At 36.6% G+C, this 13,611-nt stretch overlaps 1 protein-coding gene across 4 annotated transcripts in view; it reads right to left on the reverse strand.

The window, feature by feature from the left end:
• TBC1D19 (TBC1 domain family member 19) overlaps positions 1 to 13,611 on the reverse strand; it is a 141,808-nt gene that overhangs the window by 28,949 nt on the left and 99,248 nt on the right. The gene's annotated exons all lie outside the window — the stretch shown is intronic.

Below are 13,611 nucleotides of genomic sequence, written 5' to 3' on the forward strand. Positions count from 1 at the left end.
CTCACGTGCACCTCGAACAGCAGATGAAGTAAGTTACTACCAGCTGATTTTGATTCTTTTATTGTGTTTTCTATCTGGAAAAGAGAAACAGCTGGGAGAAATTTAACCCGATGACAAATGTAGAGGGGGGGGGGCCCTAGCTAACTAACTACCAGCAGCACTGAGTAGTTTGGGAAGTGCAGGAAACTGGATCTAGAGTCTTTGCTGGAATGCAGCAGCAGGCAGTTGGGTATGTCAGGGTGGGAGGAAAGGCAAGTCATGGTATCTAGAAGCGATGGCAGCTGCAGAACAAGTGGCAGCCCAATACAGGTTAGCAGCTGGTTGTCCTGCCCAGCAGGTGGAGTGTGGTGTCTGCCTGCAGATGAAAATAGGAAGGGCAGAAAGTCCGGATCAAGGATGTCCTTAGGAGGAACAGAGTTGTTGACACCAGCTTGGAACTTGGGGGCAGGAGGTTGATCCCAAGGTGATTAGTGACAGGAAATCCGGGTCCTGGTATTGAAAGACCTGGGATTCAAAAAGATGTTGCTGAGAAAAGAACTGGGAATGACAGGAAAAGCCAGAAGCCCAGTTAACAGACTAGAGGCACGAGGTCAGGGTTGGACGAGCAGCAGGATCCAACGGAAAAATTGTGGATGCCAAACAGAAGGGAGCCCCGCTTTAGAAAAAGAATAAATAAGGAGACTGAGCATCAGTGAGGCCCAATGGTGAAATGTGTACCAACCACTGCCACGGATTTATTTTTATGTTTTAAAAGACTATACAAGCAATTCATGGGTAAGGCAAAAATTAGAACAGATCATTAAAAAAGACAAAATGCCCATAAACCCACCTGTGTTTGTATTCTGATGTATATCTTTTCAGATTGCATTTATACACACATTTTGCAAACAACAGAATTATGCATGCTGTTTCATAATCTACTTTCTCTCAATATAACATAAACATTCCCTGCCCACATTTTCTAATGTTACAGAATATGTGCCACTATATGGATAAACATAGTTTATTTAACCTATCTTTTACCATTGAACATTTAATTATTTCCCTTTTTCCCCAACTATAAACAAAGTAATAAACTTCTCTATAGCTAAATATTTGTATATAATTTTATTTAAATTCCTAAAACTGGACTAGCTGTCTGGTCAAAGCAATGGGCATTTTAAGTCTAAAACTTTTGATGTATATTGTCAAACTGTCCTCTAGGTAGAGTTTGTTTTTGTTTGTAATAAACACAGTGGTAAGATAGTGTACCTTTTCCCTTATTCTCATTGAAACTGGTTATTAGCATCTTAGAGGTAAAAATAGCATTTTGCTTTAATTACTAATGAACACTTTTCCATTGCATTTCTTTTATTATTTTCCAGCTCATCATCGTAGTCCATTTTAAAATTGATGTTTATAAAATTATTGATTAAAAAAAATAAAATTATTGATTTAAATTTTCTGTATATAAAGAATTCTAACCTTTGGTCTAATAATATGTTAGGAATGACTTTCCTCAAACAGTTTGTTGTTTTTGACATAGAGATGGTCTTAATTTTATATGCTGAAATCTACCAACACTTTCATGCTTAGAAAGCTCCTCCCCACATTTAAAATAGTCTCATATATACATACCTAGATTACAAAAGTTTTTAGTATTTTCATCAAATATTTCTAGTTCTTCCCCTTTGCAGATATATGTCAGCCTGACTTTTCTGACCACTTTGGGGTTCGATGTGGCCATGTGATTTGCAATTTAAATCAATGAAATACATGACACTTGAATATTTCTATATATAAGTTTCAAGAACTAGAGCAATAACCATGTTTCCCTCTTTGTCTCTGCACAGCAATCCCTGGTTCCAGATAGTGGATACTAAATTCTGGAGTAAAAATGACACAGAGCTAGGTCCAATCCTATCAAATGGACATGACCATGAGCAAGAAATAAACCTGTGTTGTTTTAAGTCACTGAGATCTCAGATTTGTAGGTAATTCCAGTATAATCTAGTGCCTCCAAAATTTCCAAAACAGGAAATTTTGTCTAGCATTTTTTTAGTGGCTTGAGAACAACAAAAATTTATTCTCTCACAGCCCTAGAGACCAGAAGTCCAAAATCAAGGTATTGGCAGGGCCATATTCTCTCCAAAGGTTCTGGTAGATCCTCCCTTGCCTTTTCTGTCCAGTTTCTGGTGTCTCCAGGTGTTCTTGGCTTGAAACTGTGCAACTCTAATCTCTGCTTCTGAATTCACATTTTCTTCTCGTCCTCTCTCGAGGCTTTTCTTCTTCTTCTTCTTCATTCTCTCTCTCTCTCTTTTTTTTTTTTTTGATATATAGTTGACATAAAATGTTATATTAGTTTCAGGTGTATTACATAGTGATTTCACAATTCTATACATTATACAATATTCAGCTTGGTAAGTGTAGTTGCCTCCTATCACCATACAAAGTTATTATAATATTATTAACTATATTCCTTATGCTGTACTTTTCATTCCTAGGAGATTAATTTTATAACTGAAAGCTTGTGCCTCTTATTTACCTATTTGCCCATTCTCCCATCTCTCTACTATCTGGAAGCCATCAGTTTGTTCTCTGCATTTATACATCTGTTTCTGTTTTTTGTTGGTTTATTTGTTTTGTTTTCTTAGATTCCACATATAAATGAAATCATATGGTATTTGTTTTCCTCTGTCTGACTTATTTCACTTAGTATAATACCATCTAGGTTCACTCATGTTGCTGCAGATGGTTAAGAACGATGAATGGATAAAGAAGGTATGGTATATAAATACAATGGAATATTACTCAGTCATAAAAAAAGAATGAAATCTTGCCATTTGTCTAGCATTTCTGATAAATTCGTTTTGTGGTAAAATCAATAGCCCATCTGGAATTTATTTTGAAACTGCACTGCTAGGGGTGCCTGGGTTACTCAGTCTGTTAAGTGTCTGCCTTCAGCTCAGGTCATGATCCTGGGGTCCTAGGATCAAGCCTTGTGTCAGGCTCCTTGCTCAGCATGGAGTCTGCTTCTCCCATTCACTCGACCCCTCTCCACTCCCCCCACTCACTCTATCTCTGTTTCAAATAAAGAAAAAAGAAAAAGAAAACAAACTACACAGAGTTCAAATTCTAGCTCCACCAGTATCTTAGCTGACACTGGGCAAGTTATTAGAATTCTTGGCGTTTTAGTTTCATCATATGTAATATGCATACCATAATAATACCTACATCAGAAGCTATTGTGAGGATTTAATTAGTACACATAAAGTGTATCAAAGTGCCTGGGTAGCACAGTTGGTTGAACATCCGACTCTTGATTTTGGCTCTAGTCATGATCTCAGGGTCAAAAGATCAAGCCTGTATTGTAGGAGTCTGCTCGAGAATTCCTCTCTCTCTCTCTCTCTCTCTCTCTTTCTCTCTCTCTTTCTCTCTCTCTCTCCCTCCCCCTCCTTGCTTTTGTTTCCTGTCTCTCTAAAATAAATAAATAAATCTTAAAATGTGTGTAGGACAGTGCCTAGCACATGGTGAATCTTATTAAAATGTTGGCTGCAATTACTACTACTACTACCACTATTACTTTAATTTCATTCTGTCAAATAAAAAGTGCTATGGAAACACAATAAGGGGAAATGGAAAAATATGGATGCCATTTAAGAGAGTCGTCAGGGCAGGCATCATTCAGAAGATAACATCTAATTAAAGACTTGAAAGGACTTGAGAAGTCTCTACAGCATTACTGAGACTTCCATTTATATCGTATTGCATCTAGACTTCTTCCTCTGCTCAATCCTGCTTCATTCACTGTCCATCTACAGGCATTGATCCCAAGAGCACTCCCTAATAAATTTTTGGCATGCTAACCTCAATCTGAGTCTGCTTCCCTGGAAACTTGTCTTGCAACATAGTGGAAGGGGGGAAAAGTGATCGAATTCTAAATATAATGTCAGAAACATAGGAATCAAGGACAATTCCAAATGGAAGGATGCCTGATTTGAATTAAGTGGAAAGATGGGGTTACCACTAACTGAGATAGGGAAAGTTAAGTGGAACAATTTTGAGAGTGAGATCAGGGCTTCAGTTTTCAACATACTAAATTTGAGATATCTGCAAAATACCTGAATGAGGTATTGAAAAGGCCCTTGGAGATACCAGACTGGAGTATGGGAGAGAAGTCTGGGCTGAAGATATACATTTAGAAGTTATCAACATAGAGATGATAATGAAAGTCACAAGACAGTTGAGCTTGGTGAAATCAGCAAGTGAATGGGTATAACTAGAGAAAAGATCAGGAACCGAGACGTGGGACACATTAATGAAGGAAAAGGGAAGGAACCAGTCCTGGAGATTGACCTCATTAGCATGAGTCCCTTTGATTGCTGGGAATTGCTAGGAAGTGTAGTGTGCTCTAAGTAAGGAGGGCAAGTCAGGCTGTGATCAGAAAACACTTCGATGTATGCATTTCCAGTAAACTGCCTAATAAGATCTCAGAAAAAAGGGACCTCTTATTTTCCTCTTGTTCTAAATAATTATGCATGTGTGTACCTAATTATGATTTATTTGTAATATTATATTCCCTATCTTTAAAGGGTTTCCCAAATTGTATGAACTTAAGTTCCCAAAATGCTAGGTCTGCCTCTGGTAACCAGTAAAATAAGACAAGAACCAAAAAGATGTAGTGTCTTAAAAGCCAAGTGAAGAAAGGACACAACTGAGTCAAATGCTATTAAGAGATCAATTAAAAGGGGGACTGACCATTGGTCATTGGATTTAGTTATTGGGGACCTTTGAAACAACTGTTTCAGCTCAAAAGGTAGAATACCATATACAATGTTCAGTATCTGATTTTTTTTTTTAACGGACCATGAATCTCAGATATTCTTTCATATTAGTATGTATGAATATATTGCTGCTTTACATGGAGCTGCTTCATTGTATTTCTTATAAGTATATACCATAATTTATAAATGAACATTTAAGTAATTTTCAATTTTACGCTATTTCTGACAATGCCAAAATAATTTGCCTTTTACTGTGTTATTTTCACATATATGTGAATATTTCTGTAGGACAAATACATAGAAACAGATTTGTCCAAAGGATACATGCATTGAAAACTGTGGTGAATATTTAGCTACGTAGTCACATTCTTTGTTATCTTCTATCCAGCATTTCTTTATGTTAATAGTGTGAGTGAGCTCAGCCTCTTATGTTGTCTGACTCTTTATTTTCCACTGTATATTCTAAATGATTACTTCTCATATTTAAGAGTAAACACACATTTAACTGAATTATTTTATCCTAATAGCTTTCAGTTAATTCCTTTGAATTTTTTATTTTATTTTTTATTTTATTTTTTAATTTTTATTTATTCATGATAGGCACACAGTGAGAGAGAGAGAGGTAGAGACACAGGCAGAGGGAGAAGCAGGCTCCATGCACCGGGAGCCCGACGTGGGACTCGATCCCGAATCTCCAGGATCGCGCCCTGGGCCAAAGGCAGGCACCAAACCGCTGCGCCACCCAGGGATCCCATTCCTTTGAATTTTTATGTATCTATACTTGATAAGAATTTTATATTCTTTCTGATATCTATAACTCTAATCTATTTTTTTTTATCTTATTCATTGGGCAGAAATTCCAAAATGATTCACGTTCTTTCTTTGCTTTAGTGGGACTATCTTTAGTATTTCAACATTAAGTAACATTAATTTATGTTAAGATGGCAAATGTTGGTTTCACATAAATATTATTTATATGTCAGGAAAAAAATACTTCCATTCTTTTACAATAAAGAGTGCAAAAAAAAAAGGATGTTAGGGTGCATAATGGTGTTAGTATACTTAATACTACTAAACTGTAGTTAGAAATGGTTAAGATAGTAAATTCTACGTTGTGCTTTTTACAAAAATTTCATAAAATAGTTATTAAATACAGTCTCAAATATGTTTTGGGCATGTATTGACATAACCATATATTTTTTTGTTGAGGTATAATTGCCTTATAGTAACATTATTAGTTTCAGGTATACAACATAATGATTCGATATTTGTATATATTATGATTATAATTATATCATTTTTAGTTTTAGACTTATTGTGATGAATATTTGGCAATAATTTAGTAAAATCATTAGGTTCTAAAAAATTCTAGATCTCCTAAGATTTTTTCAAATCAGTAAATAATGTTAATCTCTTCTCTTGTCAAACCTTCTTGTACCACCATGGTAGGTAAAATAATGTCTCCCCCAAGAGATACCCACATCTTAATCCCTGGAACCTGTGGACATGCTATCTTACATGGCAAAAGAAGTTGTGCAGATCCAATTAAATTGAAGATCTTTAGAGGAAGGGATTATTGTCTTTAAGTTTTATTTATTTTTTAAGATTTTACTTGAGAGAGAGGGAGAGCATGCGTGAGGGTGGAGAGGAGGGGCAGAGGGAGACAGAGAAGCAGATTACCTGCTGAGCAGGGAGCTTCACACTGGGCTTGATTCCAGGACCCAGAAATCATGATCTGAGCTGAAGGCAGATGCTTATTTGACAGAGCCACCCAGGTGCTCCTTAAGATTTTTTTTTTAAGATTTGTATTTATTTTTGAGAGAGAGAGAGAGAGAGAGAAAGAGAGAGACTGAGCAGGCTGGCGTAGGGGCAGAGGGAAAGGAAGAGAGAGAATCTCAGGCAGGCTCTATGCTGAGATTGGAGCCCATGTGGGGCTCAGTCCCACAACCCTGCAATCATGGACCTGAGCCATAATCAACAGTCAGACGCTCAACCAACTGAGCCACTCAGGTGTCCAAGAAAGGGATTATTTTAGATTATTTTGTTAGATCCAATATAACCACAAGGATCCTTATAAATGAAAGAGAGAGGCAGCAGGGTCAGAATCAGAAAAATTTGAAGATGCTATCTGTTAGCTTTGAAGACAGAGAACGGGACCACAAGCCAAGGAGTACAGGTGTACTCCAAAAGCTTGAAGAGGGCAAGGGAATGTATTCTCCTTCTAAAAGGAACACATCCCTGTCAACACCTTGATTTTAGCTCACTAAAACTCATTTCAGACTTCTGAGCTTCAGAACTGTAAGAAAATATAGTTGTTTTAAGCCAGTAAGTTTGTGGTAATTTGTTATAGCATCAATAATAAACTAACACAATTAATATAACTAATAGCGCTAATATAATAAACAAATACAACTAATAATAAACTAATGTAATTAAAGTAAAATAATACAAAAGGAAAATATAGTTAGAAACATCTTCCCAGGATTGCCTGGAGGGAAAACAATTTCTTTTTTTTTTTTTTTTAAGATTTTATTTATTTATTCATGAGAGAGGCAGAAACACAGGCAGAGAGAAGCAGGCTCCTCGCAGGGAGGCCAACAAGGGGATTCAATCCTGGGACCAGGATCACATCCTGAGCCAAAGGCAGACACTCGACCGCTGAGCCACCCAGGTGTCCCAGAAAACAATTTCTAAAGAGATGTTTGTATTAACTTTCCCTTAGCAGGCTGGTGGGAACATACTAATATTAGGAGAAGATCCGGGCTTAAATATATACTCCTTGAATCTCTGTTGCCCTAGAGAAGACAAGACATCTGAGACTGCTCTAGAGAGAATATTGGTGACTGTAAGGTGATAATGCCAGAGGTGGTATGTCAGACATTATGTTCTGGTGTGCCACCCTAGCGTACAAGCAAAGATCTGCCAACTTCCATTCTAACTTGAGTTGTTTTAGCTTCTGAGATTCTAATTTTGTATTTGCAAGAAAGTAACAGTTCAATTGTAAGTTTGCTATAAAATTTTGTCATTATATAATGATGACAATTTCAATTAATTAGAAATTAACTAGCAAGTTAACTAGAAAGCTAAACTTTTATTACTTCCTAATTAAGAATTAAATTTTATGAGGATAAGGTTATACATGGTAATGATTTACTTTATTGCGGAGAGCTGTAAGAAACTACATGTAAGTCTCAACTATGGTTTATACAGCAAAATTATACCTAAAATGTCCACAAATAGCTAATAAAAGATTTGCTTGAGCTTACCGTTTTTAGTCTCTTAAAAACATATTTATGGTGAATGTTTCAAAGAAATAAGTTATTTATGTAATAAAAAGCACATAAGAAACAATGGATATCCATCAGAAATCACTTTAATGTTACACAATTTTTTTCATTTGTGGCTCGCTCTTCCATTTTTATTCAAACCAATCTGGAGAATTTCAAATGATACATTTCAAAAATGATTTTTTAAAACACTCTTCCCTGATTTAAATTTTCATAAATTAAAGGGCAAACTGGCTTATGAGGACTTTGAAATTGGGCAGCCTCGGCCTGAGGTCCTGGTAGCTGTATTGAACTTGGGCTCTGAGCCTCTGCTTCTGTATCTGTAAAATAGGAATAAACCTACCTTACAGGTAAGAATTAGTTATAAAATACATAAAGTATCTAGAGCAGATCCTGGAACCTAACAGGCAATACATAAATAAATGACAAAAGTGCTGACAATCTCACTTGCAATGATTGGAAAATACTGGGAGAAAAAAAACAAAAGACTTTTTTTTTTTTTTTTCCTGATCTAGTTACTTGCTTAGGCCTGGGCTCTCATCTTCTTATCACATTCTTATAGAGAAAAACAAACATTTAAAATCATTCCCTTCTCTGTCTCCCTGACTTCCAATCTATACATTCTTTCTGTTTGACTAATCTGAATTTCCAGAACCTCCAAGTTTGTGACTACTGAAAACCTGAAAATCCAGTCATTCCTGATTCTGACAGCTCTCTCAACCTGCATATTTAGCCAGTCACTAAAATATACCTGATAGTTCGCTCTTCCTTCCTCTCTCCTTTTAAGTGTTTATTGAACACATTCTGTGTGGCGTGCACTGTTCAAAATATATTGTATGTCACATGGTAAATGCAATGGACAAAAGTAATGCAGACATGAAGGATAATGCATTCACACATGCACATGTATTTACTGGGAGAAGTCTGCACTTAAGTTAGAACCTAAGGGTCAGGAAATGAACCTCAGGTAATAAGGCTTTTGGCAGAACATCTGCTGGGAGCTCACAGGTAAGCCTAAAGTTTAAGGGAGAGGTCCAGAAAATGGGGAGTTATCAGTACACAAATTATATAAAGCAGTGAGATCACTGAAGGCAAAGACAGAAAAAGAGGTCCCCTCAGACTTATTCTTGGGGTACTCTAGGATAAGACAGGGAGAAGAGGAGAAACAGCCAAAGTGAATGAGAATGCCAGCTAGTAAGATAGAAGGAAATAAAGAACAATATCCTAGAAGATAAGTGAAGAAAGAGAAGACAAGGAGAGGGGATGATTAATTGAATGAGATAAGATGAGAAGTGGAAACTAACTATTGGATTCAGCAATATGAAGTTGCTTGTGACTTTAGAGGAACAGTTGGGCAAAAAAAAAAAAAAAGTAATAAAGGAGGACTCAAGAGAGAATAGGACGATAAGGGGATCCCTGGGTGGCTCAGCGGTTTAGTCCCACATCAGGCATCAGGCTCCCTGAATGGCGCCTGCTTCTCCCTCTGCCTGTGTCTCTGCCTCTCTCTGTCTCTCATGAATAAATAAATAAAATCCTAAAAAAAAAAAGAGGATAGAAATTGGAAGTAATATCTATAGATTTTTTTAAAAAATTATTTGAGAGAGAGAATGAGCAGGGGAAAAGGCAGACGGAGAGGGAGAAACAGGCTCCTGGCTGAGCAGGGAGCCCATGTGGAGCTTGATCCCAGGACCCTGGAATAATGACCTGAGCCGAAGGTAGATGCTTGACTGACTGAGCCACCCAGATGCACCACCCAGATGCACCTTTTTAAAAGAAGTTTTGCTGAATAAGGGAACAGAGGAATGGGGCTGCAGCTGGAGGGAATATGGATCAAGAAAGATCTTTGTTTTGGGGTGCCTAGGTGGCTCAGTCAGGTAAGCGACTGCCTTCAGCTCAGGTCATGACCCCAGGGTCCTGGGATGGAGTCCCACATTAGGCCTGCCACTTTCCCTCTGCCTGCCACTCTCCCTGCTTGTGTACTCTCTCTCTTTAATAAATAAATAAAATCTTAAAAGAAAAAAAGAACCAGACATTTCTTTTTTAACATTTCTATTCTGAAGTGACCACTAACCTGTACTACCCCTATAATTTATGTCTACTTTAACTATATTTGCATGGACCATTACATAAACTTGTATCAGAGCATTCATCAAATTATAACTATGCATTTCCCTTTCTCCTCATTTTCCACTAAAATGTGAGCTTAGTAAAATCTTTTTTACTAAGGTGTGTGGCACCTAACACAGGGTCTATATCAGAACACACTCAATATAATGTAACAGGGATATATGAATAAATGATATTTGATTGCCCCTTTAAAAAAAAAAGATTTTATTTATTTATTATTCATGAGAGACACAGAGAGAGAGGCAAAGGCACAGGCAGAGGGAGAAGCAGGATTCCTGTGGGGAGCCCGATGTGGGACTAGATCCTGGGTCTCCAGGACCATGACCTGAGCCAAAGGCAGATGCTCAACCACTGAGCCACCCAAGTACCCACCCTGGGCCTTTCTTAAATTCCATTCAATGGCATTAAAATATCTGTAAGTATGGCATACTCTAATATGTCAGTACTGCTGAGTATATGTAGATAAATAAGCCAAGCATAGGATAGAAGATTTGTCACACAACAGAATGAGTAAATCCCCATGTCTTCCCTTTACTACACAGAAATTCTTCCTTATGAATATTTTATACACTTTGGACCACAAGTTAACTTTCATAGGTTGTCAGGGTGTACTAGAACCCCAAAATGATTAAATTACCTAATTTACTTCTGTGAAAAAAGGAGCATCTTCTGTTTGAACACATTTTAAAAGTGAGAATTTAAAAATTTTAATATCACAAAGTATTTTTAAGAATTTAATGGAAAATAAAAACTAAACTTTGGAATACTAAAAGTTGACCCATCACTTGAAGCATTATTTCTATAATATGAAGTGTTGCCTATAACGTTTAGGTAACTAACATGAGTCACTGGGAGCAGTGCCTGGTGTATCCTTGTAACATAGTCCCAGATTTCCCTTAAAGTGGGATTATTGGCGGTTTTGTCAACCATCTATGGACACAACAATGTCACATGCCATCTACTTTGTAGTCTAGTCAGAAAACTCAATAAATGGATTATGACCCAGGACACGGCCAGAAACATTAAGTTTACTCCATTTTCATCAGCAATTTCCTCACAGAGCACTTTTTTAGCTAGGCAGTTCTGCCAAAGGAAAGACTGTAATTAATGATAAATAAATAAATAAATAAATAAATAAATAAATAAATCCAACTATGCCTTCTCTCTCTCTCTCACACACACATACATGCACATATACGAATAATTTTTCCCTAGAAAAAAATCAGAACTCAATTTCTGATAACAGAATATTGTTTTCAATACATACAATTAACATATATTTTTACTACATAAAATGAACTTCTAATAAGTCAGACTAATTATAAAATAAATCATTAAAAGATATGATCATGGAAAATGTTTCCTTAATAATGATCTACATGAGGAAAATTTAGTTCTGCATAATTCCCAAAGATAAAACTTACATAATTATCCTTTTCTTTATTTTATAGTGCTAAAGATCTACATTAAAGCTTATTTAGTGTTATTACTGAAGTACTAAAAGTAGCAAGGCCATGAGATCTATGAAAAATATTATGTAAAATTTAAAAAATACAATCGGGATTGAAATATTGATAAAATGGAAAATGAAGGTTAAAGCACACTCCTATGGTATTACTTTTGTGATATGAATTAATATCCAAAGCTTCCCATAAACAGCTTAAAATAATTTCAAAACATTTTTTGTTGTTTTGTCTCCCTAGCTAGAATGTAAGCCTATCAAAGGTGATATAATTTACATATAATATAGAGATCAATAAAGGTCAGTAAGTATTTACAGATGTAAATATTCTGCTTTTTTCAGAGAATACATCCATTGTTCATAAATAATTCTGTTGTCAGACTTAGTTTTAAGTTTTCTTAGTCAGTTATGTTAATGTGAGAGGCAAAAATGAATATCTATATCCCCCCCTTTATCTATAGGGAATATATTCCAAGACCCCCAGTGGATGCCTGAAACCACAGATAGTACAGAACCCTATATAAATAGGGTTTCATTCATCTGGAATGAATCTCGATGCCTGGAACCACAGATAGTACAGAACCATACACACTACACACACACACACACGTGTGTGTGTGTGTGTATGCGCTACGCTTTTTCCTACATATACTTATGATAAAGCTTAATTTATAAATTAGACATAATAGGAGATTAAGAACAATAATTAAAGTAGAACAATTATAACAATATAAAAGTTATGTGGACAATGTCTCATAGTGTACTCAAGTTTCTTCTTTTTGTGAGAATGTAAGACCAATGAAATGCCTACGTGATGCAAGGAAGTGAAGGGAATGATGCAGGCATGTGATGTAGCCTTAGGCAACTATTGACCTTCTGACTATACATCAGAAAGAGGATCATCTGCTTCTGGACCACGACTGACTCTGGGGAACTTAAACCATGGAAAGCAAAACTGTGGCTAAGCAGGTACCCCCGTACCTTCAAGGGTAAATTCTGGCACTTATTTCAAGAAATTGTCACTGCTTTTGCCAACATTTGTTGTTTTCTGTGTTGTTATTTTTAGCCATTCTGACTGGTGTGAGGTGGTATCTCATTGTGGTTTTGATTTGTATTTCCCTGACGCCAAGTGATGCAGAGCATTGTTTCATGTGTCTGTCGGCCATGTGTAGGTCTTCTTTCGAGAAATGTCTGTTCATGTCTTCTGCCCATTCTTGACTGGAATATTTGTTTTTGGGATGTTGAGTTTGAGAAGTTCCTTGTATATCTTGGATACTAGCCCTTTATCTAATATGTCATTTGCAAATATCTTTTCCCATTCCATAGGTTGCCTTTTAGTTTTGTTTTGGTTTGGTTTTGTTTTTTGCCGTACAGAAGCTTTTTATCTTGATGAAGTCCCAAAAGTTCACTTTTGCTTTTGTTTCTCTTGCCTTTAGAGACATGGCAAGGATGCAGAGAAAGGGGAGCCTCTTACACTGTTTGGTGAGAATGCAAGCTGGTGCAGCCACTCTGGAAAAACAGTGAGGAGGTTCCTCAGAAAGTTAAAAATAGAGCTGCCCTACGACTCAGCGATTGCACTATTGGGAATTTACCCCAAAGATACAAAGGTAGTGATCCGAAGGGGCACCTGAACCTCAATGTTCATAGCAGCAATGTCCACAATTCCACAGTAGCCAAACTGTGGAAGGAGCCGAGATGTCCATAGACAGATGGATGTATAAAGAAAATGTGGTATGTATACACACACACACACACACACACACACACAATGGATGAATACTTACCAATTATATGATGTGGATGGAACTGAAGGGTATTATGCTGAGTGAGATAAGTTAATTGGAGAAAAATAATTATATGGTTTCACTCATATGTGCAATATAAGAAACTGTGCGGAGGATCATGAGGGAAGGGAGGGAAAACTGGGAAGAAATCAGGGAGGGAGACAAACCATGAGAGACTCTTAACTCTG

Source organism: Canis lupus, chromosome 2 (genome assembly GCF_048164855.1).
Source record: "Canis lupus baileyi chromosome 2, mCanLup2.hap1, whole genome shotgun sequence".
Taxonomy (NCBI): Eukaryota; Metazoa; Chordata; class Mammalia; order Carnivora; family Canidae; genus Canis; species Canis lupus.